This window comes from Aptenodytes forsteri, unplaced genomic scaffold (assembly GCF_000699145.1).
Source record: "Aptenodytes forsteri isolate BGI_AS27 unplaced genomic scaffold, ASM69914v1 Scaffold309, whole genome shotgun sequence".
Lineage (NCBI taxonomy): Eukaryota > Metazoa > Chordata > Aves > Sphenisciformes > Spheniscidae > Aptenodytes > Aptenodytes forsteri.
In genome coordinates, this window is record NW_008795857.1 from 6,472,488 (window position 1) to 6,492,142 (window position 19,655).

A 19,655-nucleotide genomic window follows, 5' to 3' on the forward strand; every position below is an offset into this window, starting at 1 on the left:
CCACATTAACATGGGTTTTAATATGAATGTGGTTAAGGTAGCAGGGTTAATTTACTGAGATGCACAGGAGTCCTTTGATAATGCCTTGGTTTAGAGTGATACTTACTTCCAGGAGGGCTCCAGGAAGTACAAGACTTTCTACATGCCCTTCTTTCAGTTGTCCCCAAAGAAAACCTCCGTCTAGAGAAACACAACATACCCCCCACACTTGTTTTTATCAGTGACATTTGCTTTTTAAAAACTGTTTATCAGACTGTGCTGGAAAATACTCTGGAGCATGACATGTTTCTCAAACGCGATATTGGCTCTGCCCTGAGGAAGTGTAAGGTATCTAAGCTCACAATGAACCATGAAGAAAACAAACCTAGCTCTACTTGTTGAACTTTCTTAGTAGTTTAATTTGAGAACACGTTGTTGTTATGATAACTGGAGCAGAATTTCCTGCAGATATCTGCTACAAACACCATAATCTCTTTTTCTGTGTTGTAAAAGATTTTTAGTGGTGTCTTTTTTCACTTTTCTTTCAAAAAAAGAAAAATCCCTCTGAATTTAGGAGTCACAAACTCTTATAGGAGAATATCTACTAAGGAGAAGATTTTTATTAGGTCCAGCCGGAGTCTCAGATACATGCTATGGGATACGAGCAAACTTTGATCCTTTTCAGCTTGGTGACATTTTTTAGTTAGACCCCTTGCTTTTATATGTAATTTACTAACATGGAACAGTATACAGAGATTTTTTCAGCACTTGGCTCTTTTCACTGTTTTCCAAGGACTTTCCCCGGATTAATCAACATATTTCCAAGTCTGAAGACCTCAGAGTATCTGTTTGAAGAAATCCCTAACTATTAATTTTCCTTTTTTTTTTTTTGGTGACAGGAAGGGTTTGTAAACAAATTAAGTAAACTCACTTACTTCTCTTTTATCCTTTTGAAGATTTTTCCCATATGGGGACTGGTAACAACCAGGCAAATATTTTGAAATTTGGCAGCTTTACCCTCTGTGAAGATGAGGGATCCTCTCCAGGGCCTTGCCAGGGGCTGGGAGAGCTCCTTTTCCATGGAGGCACGGTGGGATACATTGACCAACCACGTTAGCATGTGCTCTGCATCTTGCAGCCTCATCCTATTTTGTTACTAGTGGACAGTTTATTGGATGGGATTGAAGAGGCAGATGCAGGAGGACAGTTTGCTTCACACTATTTAAGAGCTCATTTTGGCTTTTAACAGCTGGCCTGCATTTGGGGGACCTCACAGCTGCACTGATGTAAACAAAGCCCTTTGTGGTTTTTGGCTGGAGGAAGGACAGCCTCCCCCACAGCTGCAGACCGCAGGACAATACACACCCTGCACTACGTAGGAAGCAGCAGCTTCGTTTTCTGCGTATACCAGATGAGGTCTATTGGCTGGTCTAGAGAATATGAGACCCTGGTCCAGCTTCCTCTTCACTCCCTCCCTCCCTTGCCATGACTGCATGGCAGTGCAGCAAAGAGAGCAAACCTGCAGGAGTAAATCTGCATTGCCTTGGGACCCAGCTTTGCCCGGCAGGCACGTGTGATGCTGCAAGCATGGGGTCCAGCCGTGACCCAGGAGCTGGGGCAGCAGCAGGTGGGAGGAGAGGGCTGTGCTCCAGGCACACCGCCTCCTGCTCTTCAGCGTCTCTGTAGAGGAAAACTTTTATGTCCTCTTCCCTTCTCCCTGCATGCTCATGAAATGGCCAGAGACAAACAATCTAGCCATTATTGTATTACCCAATACAGCAAAAAAACCCCCCAGCTAATCTTGTTTTGCATCAAGGGAAAATAAAGTTGTTTTTGTATTTTTAAAACCCAAATGAAATCATGGTGCTTTATGGATATTTGTGTCATCCTAGGAGAATGATTCTATTAAGACTAAAACAAAGGCTTCTTTTTGCTAATAACCTTTGAAATGAAATTTGTTTTCTCACGAGTCCTTCTTTTAAATAGAAGTCTTTCCCTTAACTCCAGGGTAGAAAAACTGATATTGTTTTACATAATTAATCAACAGAAATATCTACGGAGGTAAATATGTGACTATGTTTTTCACAATGAACAATGACTAATATTACTTACCTGGGAGATACATGCTTTTAAGTTAATCAACTGTTTGTCTTTAAAAGCTTAAGAAAATATTGTTATTTAAAGTTAGAGCTATTACCCTAAATGCACTATAGCTAAGTAGCATCAATGTGTTGAATTCAATGCAATCTTAGATAACAATGGTAAATTGTTTCTTTAAGCTCAGTAGAGAAGATAATTCCTATATGCAGCAAATGTGGTCATAGATTAAATTAAAAATCACAGTAGAAATTTTGAAATTTGCTTACTAAACAGGTTATAGCCACACAGATGTAAAGAACATAAGAGCTACGTAGCTTTTAATCATGTCTCCTTGTGCTGTTGTTCTCAGTGCAGATGTTTGCTGTGGGAACAACAGTTCCTTACGGGACTCTGCACTACAGATTACTTCCTGGAAAATTTGGCACAGGGTGGCTTAGAGGGAAGCTTGCAGATTTTGGTTTTGTGCTGGCAAGTGGGAGAGAAAGGGAAAACAAAGTGTGTAGCAAGTGAAACAAAAGCACAGACAACTTAGACATCCCTTGCCAGCTTTTAGGGGAATAAAAGCACTTGAGATTTTGCAGTGTCTTACCGGAATAATTAGAACTACATAATATTTGGAATACTCGAGCCCAAGAAAAGCTTGGGAAGATTAAAGGGGCAATGTTAAATCTCCTGTCAAGGAAGGAAGAGCCTGGCCAGGCTTTGAGAGGACGCACACGAGGGAAGATCCGTGGTCTGTGCTGGAGGTGCTGCCTCGCTGCTAACAAACGCACGCAGATGTGAGAAATACAGCATGAATGAAAGCTAAAAGAAGATCCATCTGGTGAAAAACATTTAAGGGAAAATAAAGTGGTGCATTTATTTGTTTTTCCAGCTTCCTAAAAATCTGGTGACGCGGGCCTCCCAGCTTCCACTTTTGTCAAACTGATTTTATCACCTGGAGCTGTACAGAGTCAGATAAGGACAGTGTGTTGGAATTTATAGGGGAGGCTGTTTGTAGTGTCTCACCTGCCTGGTCCTGCTGCCAAGGGGTCAGTGGCTGTTTAATGACAGGAACTCTCATTTTGAAAAGCAATATGACAGATCTGATGTCAGGCCAGTTTCTGATAGCTTTGTCATATGCTGTGCTATTCACAAACCAGACTCTGCTCATGTCTTTACGTACTAAACACCATGGATAGTAGCAGAAACTGGACAGCTGGAAAATAGTCAGATCTGTGGTGGCAACAGTGTGAGAGACGCCGGTGTCTTAAGCCCTGAGTTCAAAGACGGGGGTGGAAGGACTACTGGTACCTGCAGCTCAGGAACAAGCCCATGTAAGGAGGATTACATTCAAGATTAGACGGGCACTTTTGTTGTCTTTGATCTTGGCTTCACAGATGACAGCAGGTTGCTAAAAGCTTCAAGGCTTAAGAGAACAGAGGAGTTTTTATAAGAGGTGGGAGTCACACCAGGTAAAACGTAGAAGGGATGAGGTGGCTACCGGTGGGTCTCAGCCGGCTGGCACTGACCAGCACGGCGGGTCATGCAGGATGAAGGCTGCGCTCAAACACTGCTCAGATTTCAGCATCCCTCCTTTCTTACAACTGGATGAAACTGAATACTGTCTGTCTAAAAAGACACACTTTGACCATGAGTTAGAGATAGGTGTAACTTCAGCAGGGTGTGGAAGGCAACCAGTTTCAAATATTTGCTCTGCTGTTTTCTTTCATCCAGAGTATGTGCCTTAATTTATGGAAAATCTCTCTCTCTCCTTACATCAACAGTTGCCATCAACAGTTGCACAGGCATCAAGCAGAAACACGTGAGATGCTGATGGCAAACTGACCCTTGTATTGGCAGGCATAGCCCAGGCTCTCACCAAGCAGACCCACACCAAAGTCTGTGATCTGAGTAAGAGAAAGCAAGGCTCGAGATGCCCTACTGACTATCCTGATATCACTGTGGGGGCAAACAGAGGTGACCCCTCTCCCTGTCTTTTGACCTAGAAATGTTCTTTGGACCAAAGTGTCAGTTTGTACAAATCCATATTTTCTAGTCAAGAAACTCACCAGAGGACTCCTGTCCAGTTCCAGTCGTAGTGTCAAGTCCTGTTTGCCAACACTTAACTGAGACTAGAAAATGTTTACTTTAGTCTTAGCAGACTTACCAAGAGTTAACTGAGGAGACAGAGGTGACAGAGGAAATGCTCTGATGTCAATTACCAGCTGTCATCCTGGTTTGCAGGGAAATGGACTTCAGTGGCATCCTTGTTTCGTTCAATGAGGGAAGCACACCTATGTTTGACCTACCGACATTCATTTCTGCAGCACCAGACACCTTCACACTGATTGTCTTATCCTGTTTCATGCCAAAACCCGATAGGACTGCTGGAAATACAAGCTTTTCTGTTTAACCTGAGAGAGTTAAGTCCTTTTCCCAGTGTCCTAGGTTGGGCAGTAAGACGTGGACAAATTCCTTAGTGCCCCCACAGAAGTCAGTAAAATTCATTTACCTCCATTTGTGCTCCACTGTGCTGCTGAATGCAAACCCTTTCCCATCCGACTGCCCCGCACTGCCCTGAGGGACTGTTTCCTTCAACACAAAAGCTTCATCTGAGAGCTTCAGTCCTTCACTCTCTGTCAGTGATCAGAACTATGAGACATCTTTTTGTCTCTTGCTATTTGTTTGGGCTGGTCTTCCCTGTGACACATGTTGAACATGTGCTGGGTGAGCATTTTCCCTTTTAACATAAGTCATATTCCTGGTACTGCCGCATCAGCAGCATCTGACTGGATGGGAGAAAGGAAGGAAACATTGAATGCTTTTGAAAAATCACTGACAGCCAGGCAGCTCAAGGACATGACTTATAAACTTTTCAGAAAATGTTTTAAGGGGCAGACATTCGCTTAACCCCATCTGGAGCACGTAGCAAGCTGTTTGCCTTTGTTCATTCCTTTGGACAATTCTAGTGATGACAGCACCGGATACTATTTTTATGAAGAATACCACGTGGTGAGCACCTGCATGAGTAATGCTCTCTGTCCACAGCATTTTGTCTTACATGCTCTTTGTAGTCTCCGTTTCTGTGCTGAGTTGCACAGTTTTTCCCTTTAAAAAATGCAAAATTGGTATTTTCTAACAATCTGAATGACAGATAAAAACCAGCTAGAATATAATAAAAAACCTGAGTGCTGAGAGCACATGGATTCTTGCAGAATGTCAGATGAAAATGACTCTGATTCTGACAAATTCATTATGTTGTCCTCCTGTAATAGCAAAGGCCTGGGAAGGAATGGGGAACAAAGCTGTGATGAGCATAGAAAATATTCGTTGTTTGCCATGAGAGAGGTTAAAATGTGCTAACCAGTTATCAGGTACACAGAGAGGATATTGTGCCAGGTGCACAGATTGATGGGTTATAAAATGATTTGAAAACTGAAGGTCATATAGATGGCATACTGCAAATTAGATATTTAAGCAGATGGCATGGGTATTCACTAGTCCACCTGGCTTGAAGAGGGAATTTTCCAATGCTGTACAAAAATGTCAATGAATAAATAAAAAAACCAAAAAATCAGATAAGTGGGCTAAACTGTGCTAATTACATACTTGTCATTTTCCACATTTCTAAGCTTGGTCTTTTTTCACTTATAACAGTTTGTTTTTCTGTAACATAACCACCAGCCTAGTCATAGCCAATACAACATATCAAAAGCACAGGGGGAAAAATTCTGAGTGAAATTTCATGTCCAATTAATACTGTAACTACCTTTGAAATTTTTCCTTTGGGAGGGGGAAAGTAATTAGAATTAGAATTAGAAGGAAAGAAAATTTAGATAGCCACTCTTATACCTTGTCACAGACATTAGTGGCAGAGAGGGGGACATGGAAAAGTGAACAGTAAGAGGAAAATAAGCCCTGTGATGAGCAGGATGAGCAGGATGAGCTAGAAAATATGACTCTCTAACTGCAAGCTCTCCCAAAACTCCCTGTGCGGGCACATGGTGTGGTTGACTTAGCATGAGGGCAGCATCATGACGACTATCTGGAAAGTGGAAATAAATGTAATTTTGGTTTTGAGGCAGAGCTAGGAAATTTCTGGCATCTGGCCCTCCCAATAGACCACATGTAGGACCCACCACTTGTTCATGTCACGTATTACCCTCTAACTGAGAGAAAGCCATCTTCCTTCCACTGTCAGTTCTTGAAACAGAGGTGGCTGTAACAGAGAGGGAGGGAGGTTTCATTAGCATCACTAAGCAATGGCCCATACCCTTTCTGGGATGTGATTCATTGGCCTTAAAATTCAATGGCAAAGAGCCACACTTAGACAGGAGAGATGCACAACTGGATGGGAATGGTTTATATATTCTCCTGTTGTTTTGTGTGTGTGTTTTTTTATCAAACCGGGGGCCCAAGAGGAAGTGAATGCTGAAGAGAGACACTACAGTGTCAGAGGGTTATGCTGCCACCAAGCTACACATTACCAAAGCAAAAACAGAGCCTCTTTCTATGCTCCTTGAATAGTCTGAGTCAATTCCTGATAGCCAAAAGGTCAGAATAATTAGGCGGAAGCACTCGGCTTCTCATTCAGTGGTGAGAGAAGGGAACTTTGAGAGTGTGGCTTTGTGCTAAGAGAGGATACATTGCTATGTGTTCTTGTTCAGTACAGTTCAAAATAAATCTCAGCTATAGAAGTACATGTCGTGACCTCAGGATATCTTTTCTTTGTTGAAAGAGTACGCAGCTATGTTAGAGATGAAGGCATTACCTAGAAATTGAGGGGTCCTGCTGCATAAAGGACATGGCAGTCCATGGGAGTATGTGATAGAGCTGTTTTCCACAACGCCTTTCTGCTTAAAAGAGAGGTATCATTGCAATGCTTTTTTTCCCCCAGCTGACATAGTATTACTTCAAGAAGCATTCTCAGAACAGCAAATGAGATGACAATGGCCACGTTTTGAGGACAAGCATTAACTTTCACCAGAAAAAAATTGCTGTATTTTAAGGATTGTACTGAATATCGAAGGAAGAGTCAAAAGCTCAATATTTTGCATTTTTATTAGGAAGAGTTTTCATGCAAAAATGCATCGACATTCATGAACTTAATTGACTATCTGCCTACCAGCTAGTATAATGACCTTGTTTCTAGTCAGCAACCTGACTGAAGGTGCAACAGTCCTACCTGCAGGTAGACGGGATTCATGTGTCTCTGGGATGTTCATTGCTAGCTATCAGAGTAAAATTTGTCCTCTGCCTTCCCACCATGGTGGGATCTTGGAAGAAAAAGAACAAAAGGTTGGTTGTCCTGGGGCAGGCTAACAGTTCAGCTAGTATTACTACAAAGCATTCTCAGAACAGCAAATGAGATGACAATGGCCATGTTTTGAGGACAAGCATTAACTTTCACCAGAAAAAAATTGCTGTATTTTAAGGATTGTGCTGAATATCGAAGGAAGAGTCAAAAGCTCAATATTTTGCATTTTTATTAGGAAGAGTTTTCATGCAAAAATGCATCGACATTCATGAACTTAATTGACTATCTGCCTACCAGCTAGTATAATGACCTTGTTTCTAGTCAGCAACCTGACTGAAGGTGCAACAGTCCTACCTGCAGGTAGACGGGATTCATGTGACTCTGGGATGTTCATTGTTAGCTATCAGAGTAAAATTTGTCCTCTGCCTTCCCACCATGGTGGGATCTTGGAAGAAAAAGAACAAAAGGTTGGTTGTCCTGGGGCAGGCTAACAGTTCAGCTAGTCCAGTGCCCTGTCTCGGAGAGGCACCGACAGTGGATGCCTTGGGGAGAGCAGGGAGCAAGGGTCAGGCAATACTTCCCCAGAGCTCTCTCCAGCTCCCAGCAGCTTGCATCCCAGGTGCCCTGAACCAGGGACAGTGTCCTTGCATTTAATGTCCCTCATTGAGTGCTCTGCCATAGCACAGCGCCACATGAGGGAATGGGGAAAAATTGCGCCTTTCGGGACCAAACTGCCTGCAGGCAAGGTGAATGGGAGAAGGCAGGAGCAGAGAGAGCATCTCCCCTCAATTACACAGCCTGCAGGAAGCTAAACCTTTGCTGACATCCCTGTGCTCAAAACCTGCATGCTCTGACCTTTTCCAAGGGCCGGGGGTTTCATGGAGTGCTAGGGATTCCCCGAATGGTAAAAGGCAAAATCTTCCTGTCATCCCTAGAGGACACTCGTGGGGTTGGGTGGGCCCAGAAGGGTGTGAGGAAACATGGCCATGCATGGCTGCCCGCTGCACACATGGCTCCTGGGGCACATCCTTGCGCCTAAGCTCTGCAGTTCAGCCCTGCATCCAACAGGGGTCTATGCCCATCAGGCACCGCAGAGCTTTTCCTCAGTAAAAATATGCTTTAAATGTGTCTTTTGAGCTTTGTGCTTATTTTTAAAAGCATTATCTGCCACCAAGTGGAAAATGTTATCACTTCACCAATATTTATAGATTATTACCGGTAATAATCTCATCATTAATCTTGCTTGTTACTCTGAAAGAGTTCAAAACAACCAGACAGATAGAAAAATGCAATGCTGAAACATAGCATCAGTCGTCTTGCTGGTTCCTTTTCAGCATGGATTAGAGACCTTGCTGAGGCACAGCCTGCTGTGTGCTTAAACATGGAAAAATGACAGAGGGGCTGTGGTGTGGAGACAGCCTTTCATTCTTGGGCTCTGTAGCTGGGTCTCTTGACACCAAAGACAGCTCTGCTGAAATACAGGAACTGCAGAAATTCACACTCAAATTTGAAACTTCTGGAGCCTTGGTTTGTATTTCTTGTGCCAAACCTGATCTGTTGCCTTGACTTAAGCCATTTTCTACTAACCCTAGCTACAGTGACAATTAATGGGTTTAGCTGCACAAATCTTAGGAGTGCCCTGGTGTATAAGTGGTTGATGAGCACAACCAAGTGTTTTTTTTTCCTTTTCCATCCATTATACTTTCTAGAAGAGCTTCAGCAGGGACCAATGCTTTGAGAAACCAAAGAGAAGTTAATCTCCTGGCCTGTGGATGTGGTGTCAGCTGTTTCTGGCTGCTCATTTAACCTCAAATGGCTAAAAGTCAGCTCTTACACTCCTAGCTCTACTCCAGGCTCTTAGCATATTTCCAAACACAACAGATGTGAGGTAAGGGAAGGAAACATGGCATAATGGCAAAGAAAGGAGAATACAGTAAAAAAGAAAGAAAAAACTAAAAGAAAAAATTAAAATAAACAGTGTTATTTGGGTTTGTATCTCCAAACAGGGCCAGTACTCTGCAGTGCTTGCTGGGTTGCTCAGGTACTACAGGATATGGTCCCAGTACTCAAGTCCAAACTGAAGGACAGACCAGAGGTGGAGAAGATGGACATGGGGAAGGTCTGGTGCTGGTGGAGACCTGAAACATGAGGGCCACAGAGCGTGAGGCCAAAAAAAGGCCAGGGAGCTATGTTAGTGCTGATTGTGCCTGTACTCGGGAAGCAGCACATGGGTGGAAGCAGTGGGCACCTGTTGGCACCTTGACCAGATGGACACAACCAGTACAAACAGCTCCCGGCTCCCATGATCCCAGCCTGCCGCAGAGCTCCAAAATGAAGCCGGGGTCCTGAGCAGTCACTCAGTGCCTCCCCTAATGGATTGGACAGGCTTCCTGGTAGGTCTTTCCATGACTGAGAGGTGATTTTATTGAAGCTACTGTGCTTAAACAAACACAAGATGTTTAAAGAGGTTTTATTTGCTAGTAGCGAGGCAGGAGTGAGCAAGATGCAGTGAGACATTTTCTTTTGCCAGTGGCTGGACCAACAGCTCTGCAAAACAACTTTCTTCCACCTGGGAAGCCAGGCAAAATGTGTAGGTACTTAATGACCTTTTAAAAACGTCTAGATAAGGCACGTTTTATTCAGCTATGGGAACTCTAAGATAGGTTAGAGGTCCCTACCCATAGAAAAATGCCAGAAAACACAGAAAAATTAGCTGGGTAGTAGCGAATGTTTACAAGATTTGGCTTTTGCATAAAACAGCATCACTTTTTGTGTTTGCTTGTGGGCGATGTAGGTTGTGCTCTGATGGGCTCAAGGCTGTATATTGTCTGTCCTCGGAGAAGGGTATGGCTTTTTAAAGTAAATGCTTTTATTTAGTTTTGTTGTCTAATTTGGTCCTCTCTCCAGCGTGGGAGACAGTAAAACACTTTTTTAGTTAGAGGCGTTATAGTGGTGCTGTTGACTTTGGTTCATTTAGAAGTTGCTGGCTTGCTGGTAGCTTCACACTTGCCAACTTACATGAGTATGAAGTAACATTTGATTGATACTATAAGCTCATCCCAGAGTAGCAGTGGTGGCCCTTAGCACGAATGTTTGGGCTTTTGCATGATAAATCCTGGAGCAGGTGACAACTGCACAATGGAGGAGGCAGAAGAGAGACAAAATGATAATACTGGAAATACTTTACCTCCATTATAGAAAGAGAAAACCAACAAAGATCAGTGATGTTCAATTCCTTATCAATTGAAATTGGGATGTAGGAAAGATTACATGCACTGTAAATAGATATAAATTTTTACTCTATGTATACACTGGTTCACATAAATTAATTTATTCATAATTCATAGTTGAATGTCCATATGAACTATTGAAACTGCATGTCTGTACGTGTTAGGTGCAAAAGCATAAAGCTGTTTATGTCTCTACCTATGCAGTCACCAGAATTATTGGCACAAACACCTTGTGGTGCTCTGTGTGGGCCATTTATCTGCTAATGAAAACTCGGTCTGCCTTGGGCTGAGTTTTCCAGATCGGGTTAAAATTCAAGCTTTCATTAGTTTTGCAGAGTTTTAGTCCTTAATGTTAGCAGCTGTAGGAGAGAGTCTAAGTAAACTATTTATATTTTTCTGTCCCAGCATATCACATTAGCAAACTCAACTTCACAGGCTACGGGAGAAACTGAGCTCCCGATCTTTAACTCAAAACTCGTTTGCAGTTTTCTCCCTCAAGTGAACACGTAGTCTCGCACCTCTTCCCCACCTTCCTCCCCTCTGCTGGTCCCCAAACAGAGCTGGGCCAGCTTCAGTTTCTGTGCCAGGATCTTTTTTCCCTGCTGCCAGCAGTCAGCTGAAACTTTCCCTGCCTTGCTGCTGGGAGCTCCCTGTCCCTCAAATCTTGGACCCCAAGTGTGTCCACCTGTGTGAAACATACTCTTTTGCAAACATCTTCCCAGCGCGTCAGTCTCAACAGTGGCAATGCTCTCAGCGCCTGCTTCTTGCGGGAGGAGCACAGATTGGTGCCTGCCTTGGCTAAAGGCAGGTATCTGGCAGCCTGCGCAGAGCTGCTTTGCAGCCTGGCATGAAACTGTCCCCAGATGCTGTTTCCTCACTATGTCGCTTCATTTCTTTGGCACGTCCAGGGCTCCCAGTCCCCCAGGACTGCCCACACATGCTGTTTTACTTGCTTCGCTGCCCCTCTGCAGTCCAAGCACTCACAGTGGGACAGTTTTACTCTGGTTCATCCTTTTCCAGGAGCACCAGCCAAGCTTAAATCAGAGTTTTAAAATCAGACTTTTAAGGATAAGAAAGACTGAAACCAAATAAAAGAGGAGAAAAATGCAGTTTGACTTAAACTCAGCCAACAGGTACATTTTTGGGTTGTGTAGTTTTTCCAGTCAAAGCGTATCCTGGCTGCCAGGTTTCAGCCCTGGGCTCCACTGTCCACAGCAGCACTGCCTGTACCAGGCAACACCCTCAGACAGCTGGAGTTTGCAATGGCACCCTTTTTTAGACAGTCTCACCTGAGATTTATATACATATCCTGAGGACTTATGTCTCTATCTGGAATTGGACATTAATTGGCTGCTTAGTAGTGGCAGTTTCCTCCTAGCCCTGGCTAGGAGATGCCATGAGAGTTCTTCCTGGATGGGTTTCTGGAGCATTAAAGATTATTTCTTTAGCTCTTATATGTCCTACTGTGTGACTGGTGTGAGCTGTCGCACCCATGCCCCATAATGAAGTTACTAATAGCATTTATTAAACTTTATACAAGTAACAGGCTTTATACACCAGGAAGCCCATGGTCTCTAGTACATTGTTAGCTCTATTTAGAGAGCCCACGTGGCATGTTACTAACATAAATGACAGATCTCATTAGAAGTTGCTTTGCTGGGACATTTCTGAGGGAATAAGGTTTTATTGAATTGAGAGGTCACATCACACCACTCTGTCCTTCCTCTAACTCCCTTCTCAGGATCTCCCTACTTCTAAGCTTCAAGATCTGGTTCCTCCACACCTTCAGGGGCTTTAGCTGCTGTTGCCTTCCACAGCTGTCCTACCTCCCATTCTCTCCCTCTCTGGTTACTTCAGCCTCTGTTACCTTTCCAACAGCTGCCTCTTGGCCTTCAGCTATCCCATGTCCATCCTGAGCTGGTCCTCCAAGGCACTGCTCTCCTATCAGTCAAATCCCTTACCAATAACAAACACCTGTGGTACTTATTCTACATAAATAGCCAAATAAATTTGGCTGGACAATCGCATTACTTTAGCGATAACTTATAACCCATGGCTTCACTTCCTTGAACCTTATAATTGTGACATATTTAATGCAAAATTTCTAGGGAAGTGATCATGACTAATCTGCATCTGAAGCTGCCTAAAACTCTATGGGGTACTATATGATAAACATAAAAGTATCCATTAAACTAGGTCTTGGGGCTAGGAATATAACAGTATTTTTAAAAGTTTAAAAGGCTTATTGTCCTTATCACAAATCTAAGCATTATCAAAGGCAGAAAATCCAGATTTCAAATTGTTTAAAAAATATCAAAACATTCTGCAGCATGGCAGAGGATGCTTAAAGCACATGTACAACCTTAACTCAGTCTGACCGCATGGAAGAACCATAGGAATGTCATTAAGAATGACAGTAAGAATGAGAAATGGGGAGGAGCTGAAGAAATAGGAAGGGAAGGAAGGAGAAGTAGAAACCGTTCCAATTTAGTTGGATATCTAAACTCACAGATTTTGTTTAGCAGATCTAGATAAGCTGAGACAGTTTGGATAAAAGCTTACTTTAGTTTGTGAGGTGACTAGAATGTTATTTATTTTATTCTATTTGGTCCTATACTGGCCTTCACTTCTTCAGGGCGTTGAATGAAAATGAAGGCTTCCATCTGTCACAGAATAGATGACATATTAAAAAGGAGGTTTGGTTGAGCATACAAACATTACAAATGAGGACAACTTGAGTGAGTAAAATACAGAGGTTACAAGGTGGATTTTTCTGCTTCAGAGAATACTTTATTTCAACATAAAAAAGAATTTGAAGGAAATTGATCTCAATGACTTGATTTCAACTCATCAGTCACACATTTATTTAAAGTATTGTAAACAAATAATTCATTACTTGCATCAGAATATTTTGATGCTTAAAAAAGCCTTTTGAAATTACCTTTCTATGACGTATTTCTTATGAATTTTTCATCAAGTGTACGGGTAGACATTGTTTACAACATATTCCCTGCCAAATTTTGTTTTTCTCTAAATGTTTAAAAACTTCAGGGAGCTCTATATTGTATATAATAATGTGCAATGGATAACCTTAAAAATAAAGCATTTTTCTTAGCGCATTTTATGCAGAACTGCAGGTCAGTTTATTTAACACAAGTCAGCAAATGCTTTTAGAGATTATGTAGTAATTCCTATGTTCTCATGAGTAACCCAGACTTGCCATGCTACATAGTATTGGGAATTATGCAGATCTATAGGAAAGAAGATAGGAAAGCGTTACCACGACAACTGCATGTCATTAGTGACAGCAGCCTACTATCAACCCTTCTTAGCCCCGTGATCTTGCTTAATTTGCGGTATCTGTATACAGGCATTGTCTCAAAGGGACTTCCATTCTCTCTTCATTGGGATCAGTGTCTTTTAAAACAAAAACTAAAAAATGTCTTTATGAGTACTTGTTTTAGCCTGTCTCATTATTTTAACATTTGTATTGAGGAGCTGAGCCCTCAGTGATGTAGAAATATCCAGTACAGCCACCAGAGAAGGTGTTCCAATTGTCTTTCTGTGACCCCCAGGGCTATAAGGTGTTTACCAGAGCTAGAGGTTTGAACAAGGTCCCTTATGCCAACATAGAGTGTGAAGCCTTCAGAAAACCCATCCAAGCTTGTGTTTTTTAGGGGACCTTTATGGCTGTTTCTGTTTTTGAAACCCAGCAGAGCAGATTCTAATATTGCCGGGAAAACCATATCTAAGCAGCTGGTTGATTTATTTATCATTGTTACAGGTTGGCAGCTGGGTGACCCGGAGGCCATCTCAGTCTGGCTGGAGCCAAAAAATAGTGTCTTCCAGTTAATAATACAGTGATAAGGAATTTTCTCTACACTTCTACAAAATACTTCTTGCTTTCATCTTCAAAAAAGGAAGCCAAGAAATCGTGTTCTGCTGTGGTTTAAAATGTGACAGTGCATGATGATCAAAATGCGAGTATAAATATAGATATAAGTTGCAATGAATTTGTTGTCATTGGCTTTGTAAAAGGCAGTGATAACAAAATGAGAGGATAGAATAAGATGAGAGAAGACTTGCTTTTGCTTTACTGTTAATTGATTTTAATCTTGCTGCCTTCTTCCTGCGATCAATTGATGTCTCAGTTTTGTGTATCCTTCCAAATGCCAAATCTGTGCATGACAGAGAGAGACTATATTCATGTCACAGATTTTGATAGCATCTCTGCATTCTTGCCAATGTGAATTCAGACTAGTATTCAGTATAGGAATAATTCAACTGATGTATCATTATTCTTTAGAAAGAGGATTTGGATATGTTTTTATTGCACTGAGCAATTCTTTACTTGAAAAATATCTTAGGACAAAGAATTTTAGGAAATTGAGTGGAAGAAATATTCCATGTGTCTCATAGAAAATATTTCTGTTTACACATCCCAGTACAATGTTTATCTTTTTTGCAACAATATTAGATTGGTGACTGATGTTCAGCTTTTGATCATCTGTCAAACTCAGAGGTCCTTTTCTGCAGATTTTCTACCAAGTCAGTATTTCTACAGAACATTTTTTCAGTTTGCTAAGGTCTTTTTGATTTCTAACCCCATTTTCTAATTTGCTTTGTCACATGAAAATGTAACAACCATATGTCCTGCACTGTCTTCCAGACCATTAATAAATATAGTGAGTAGTATGAGCTCAAGATACATCTGTGCTGAAATGCTGCTTGGTGCTGCCTTCCTTTTTGACCATGAACCTTCCTCTGCATATCTGACCAGTTTTCCTTCCCACGTTTTAGTAGTTTCACCTGGACTGTTTCTCTAGCTCCTTTGTTATGTTATGTGAGACAATGTCAAGAGTCTTACAAAAGTGAAGACATTTGATGTGTCTTCCTCTGTCCACAAACCCTGTTTCCTCTCGAAGAGGAAAATTGGATGGGTTTGGTTTGATTTGTGCTTGACAAATCCACCTGGCCTCTTACTTGCTTCTTTGTAGTCTTGATTTTTACAAATAGTTTGTCTGATTTTCCAGCATTTTCTGGGAACTGATGTTAACTGAACTCCCCACTCTCTTCTTTTCTACCGCTTTTGAAATAGGCTTCTTGTTTGACCTTTTTCAGTTTTCCAGACCAATCCTTCATGAAAGTTTTCTCATGGCAGTCACTAACGATTCTGCTACTGATTCACCATATTTAAGTACCTAAGGTGAATTCCACTAGGCCTAGCAATTTGGGAAAAAAATCCCCAAACCCCAAACTAAAGTGCTCTGTGTCTTGTCTTTCCCTTAAGTAACCTAGATTCTTATTCCTCATGTCTGACAGTTTTTGATCCCATCCAGTATTTTACTGAAGACCGAAGCAAAGGAAGATGCTAAGCATTTCAGCCTTTTAGCTTCCTCTGTCCTTTTTTTCCCCTTTCTGTTTTTTTTTTTTTCCCTGCTAATGGACTTTTGGAATTTTTTTTCCTCCCTTTTGTATTTGTTTCGAGTCATATCTCATTTCATACAATGACGTTTCTGATTTTAGTAATTCTAAGTAGTCAGACTTTATTTCCAGTTCTGGTACCCCTCCTTCCTCTCTCTGAGGTCCTCACGGTTTACCAAACTGCTTTCTTGGTACCTTTCCTACCCATCCTACAGATTGGAATATTTACAGGTTTGCTTTTATTATCTCCTTAGGGGTCAACATTTCTGAACTCCTTTTCCCTGGTTCGCATGGGATCTTATTTATTAGTTCTTTGAGCTCCTCTTTGCAGTCCAATATCTTGTCTTTGCTTTTTCCCACTTGTGGAGAATCTTTAACTCTCATTTCCTCATCTCACTGCTATTTTTACCTTCCACTCTGACATTTTCAAATAACTCTTCCCTACAGGCTGGGCTCAGATTCAGACCTACTTCCCTTCTGGTTGTTTTCACAATTTTCTGCGTCAAAAAATCATCAAACTTCCTCTTTGGGAAGTTTCTGGAGAGCCTGCTCTAATTTATTCCTTTCCCAAGAGACACTTAGAGCTTTCAAGCTCCCTGTTACTATGAAGCCCTGTACCTTGGGGGCTTTCTGCTAATTTCTCACAAAAGTGTCTTTAGCTTGATCCTCCTGGTTTGACGGCTGACATTTGCCAGGATAACACCTTTGCTCTTTTTCCTCATTATTATCAAGATGCTTTTATATAGATCTATATCTTTTTACATTCTGCCACTCAGCAGCACCTCTTCCCTCCTTTTCCCTGGCTGAATAAGCTGTTAAATATTCCAGCCATGTGAATATTCCCACCAGGTCTCTATTATAGTTGACTCACAGTTTTGGTCTTGTTTAAGGACTTCCAGCTCTGCCAGATAGCTCCTCACCCTTTTTGCATTAATACACAGGCAACTGAGATGTTCAGAAATACAGTCTGTTCTCCCCTTTTTTGTTCTTCCTATGATGTTGTTCTCCACTGTTCTGTTACTCTTGTCCCTCATCCAAGTCAGCATTACTTACTTACTTTTCTCACTTGTTCCCAGCTATCAAGCTTTTGTCCCAAGATGCTGTTTTTCTTTTTTGTGAGACAGATCCCTTTTCTCCTCAGAAATTCTTCTGAGACCCTCTTGACAAAGTTAGCTGTGCATGAAATTATTCTGAGGATGTGTCTGTCTATGTAGCTATTAAAAAAGAAAGAAAATATTATTAACCTTTTGGTATAAAATGGAGGTTTTGGCAATGATGCTGAAAGTATGTTTTTGTATTGCATCACTTCCCACTGCTGCTTACAGTTCCTCTTGTATTGTTATTATTTCAGATATTTCCTGGGAATGTTTTAGTATCTTGGAATGAAGACCTGGTCTGATTGCATGTCTGTAAGAGAGAGATAACTACTAATAACTGTTCTTTTGAGTATATATCATCACAACAGATCACTCATTCACCTGCCCGCAGAGCTGTTTTCTCTAGGCTTATTTTGCAATAAAGTATAATGATTTTATTCTCTTTATCCATTTTCTTCTCTTCACAGCACTTCAAACTCCCACCTTGTGCCTGGAGGTTTTTCCATGACAACTTTGATATCTGCTATGCTGACATCATTTCATACCTACCTAGGATGGTTAAATGCTTTCTCTTCCACAGTTTGGGTTCGTGTAGAGTCATGGGAAGTGTCCCCTGCATTTTGTAGTATGACATGCAATTTTTTTCTGTATTTCCTTACCTTTTTCTATTCTCTTTTGTGGTCTTGTAATCTGATTCTAGCATAAGTGACTCTTACCATACTTTGACATAATAAATATATTCTCAAATCTCTAGTTGTATTGTATGAAGTGCTGTTGGATCAGAACACTTGATAACTTCTTTGAGATCACTGTGTTTTATTATTACAATAGTATGCATTTATATGGCCTGAATCTTTTTTGGTGGTCTACAAAAGAAAAATAACCTATTTAATTTTTTAATTATAGCAATCTAAAAATGACTGTGTTTGTTTGTTTGTTTTCTTTTAAAACAAGCAGCTCTTTCTAAAGCTGAGAATAGCTTCAGGGAATACAATATTGGGGAGAGATATTTAAAAGATCACTTAACAATTTGCTGTAGGTGTATTATACAGACCTACAGTAAGAGCAGTTTTACTAAAGAGGGGAAGAAAGTCTTGTTGTTACCCCAGTTTATGTATTACATTGTTATGCTGCAGAAAGAAATGGGTTTTTTTCATCTAACCTAGGAGAGTATGTGAATAATCATTTAAATCAAGCATTGACATCTGCATGTGATTTACTTGGCTTGTTTTTAATCAACAAACTGTCAGCCTATGATATTGCTGTAAGTACACAGTTCAACTGCCAAGAAATTACAGGACATTTTAAGTCCTGGGTCTGGGCTGGTTAGTGAGTTAATACAAGCGCATCTAAGATGTATGCCTCATGCCCGAACAGATACAAAGTATGCTTATTTTGGCTGATGGAAGTACATCCTGGAACGTGTTATTCCACTTAGAACAGCTTGTTGAAAAAAAGGGGGGAAAAAAAAAAAAAAAAACAAGAAGTTTCTAAATGTCAGTTTATCTAGTTTAGGAGTTATTAATCCACCAAGAATTTCAAAGTAGAATAGAACTTGATGTATGATGGGAAAATATGTATAATAAATACAGAAACAAAAGACGGGAAAAAAGAAAACAGGAGGAGAGGTTTACTGCAGTGTTACTGTTGCATTAGTCTATGTTTGCTCTTAATTGCCATGAACTCACTGAAGCTGCTCTTCTTTTAATCTGGCATCAGCAGCTCAGTTTACCCTTTCAGCAGCAGCTCTGTGAGGCAAGGTCTGCTCCAGGTCCTGCGACTTGCTTCAGAAAGGCAGAAGCCAGTTGGCATGACCGAGTTTGGTTCATTGACTGAAGCATGATGGAAAACTTTCCTGTTCACGAGGAAGTTGTGAATGTGAAACCCTCCCATATCCATCCTTTTCCTTTCTTATAGCTTTTTCCTTCTTTTTCTCTCCTTTCCTACTTCTTTCTGTCCCAGAACAGGGAGTTAGCAGGGCGTAGGAGAGTAACCCTCACCACTGCTTCTCCACTCTTTTTTAACAGGAGAAAACAAAGCTGGAGGGAAAGAGAGGTTGGTGTCAGACCCATTTGGTGCTGATCATCAGAGAAGCAGCAGGCTTCAAAGGAAGAGACTGCTGGCAGTCCTTGCGTTAGCAGGGCTTTGGAGGAAACTCCACCCCTCAGCTGATTGCGAGCAAGGTGGCAGGCCTTCAAGGCAAAGCTGGCTTAATTTTGTGCTAGGTCTCTTCAGATACTCCATCAGCTGGGCAGAGTGTGACTAGCAGCATTTGAAAGGCCAGGCTGATACCATGACCTTCAGTAACTCTTGCACCCGTGGAAGAAACTGTCAGCTGAGAAATAGAGGACAAATAAAACGCTGCTTTGCAGTGCTCTTCCTTCAGGTTCTAAGAAAAAGGTCATACTCAGTAAGAAATCAATTTCTGAGCAAAATTTTGAGGATGTGAATGGGATGCTGTATTGATAAGCACATGTATGCAGATGCTATATATAAGCTGCAGAAAGGGAAAAAGAGATGCAGCCACATTTCCCATTTAGAGAAGAGACACAAAAGTCTCTTAAAATCCTGTTTCCTATAATCACA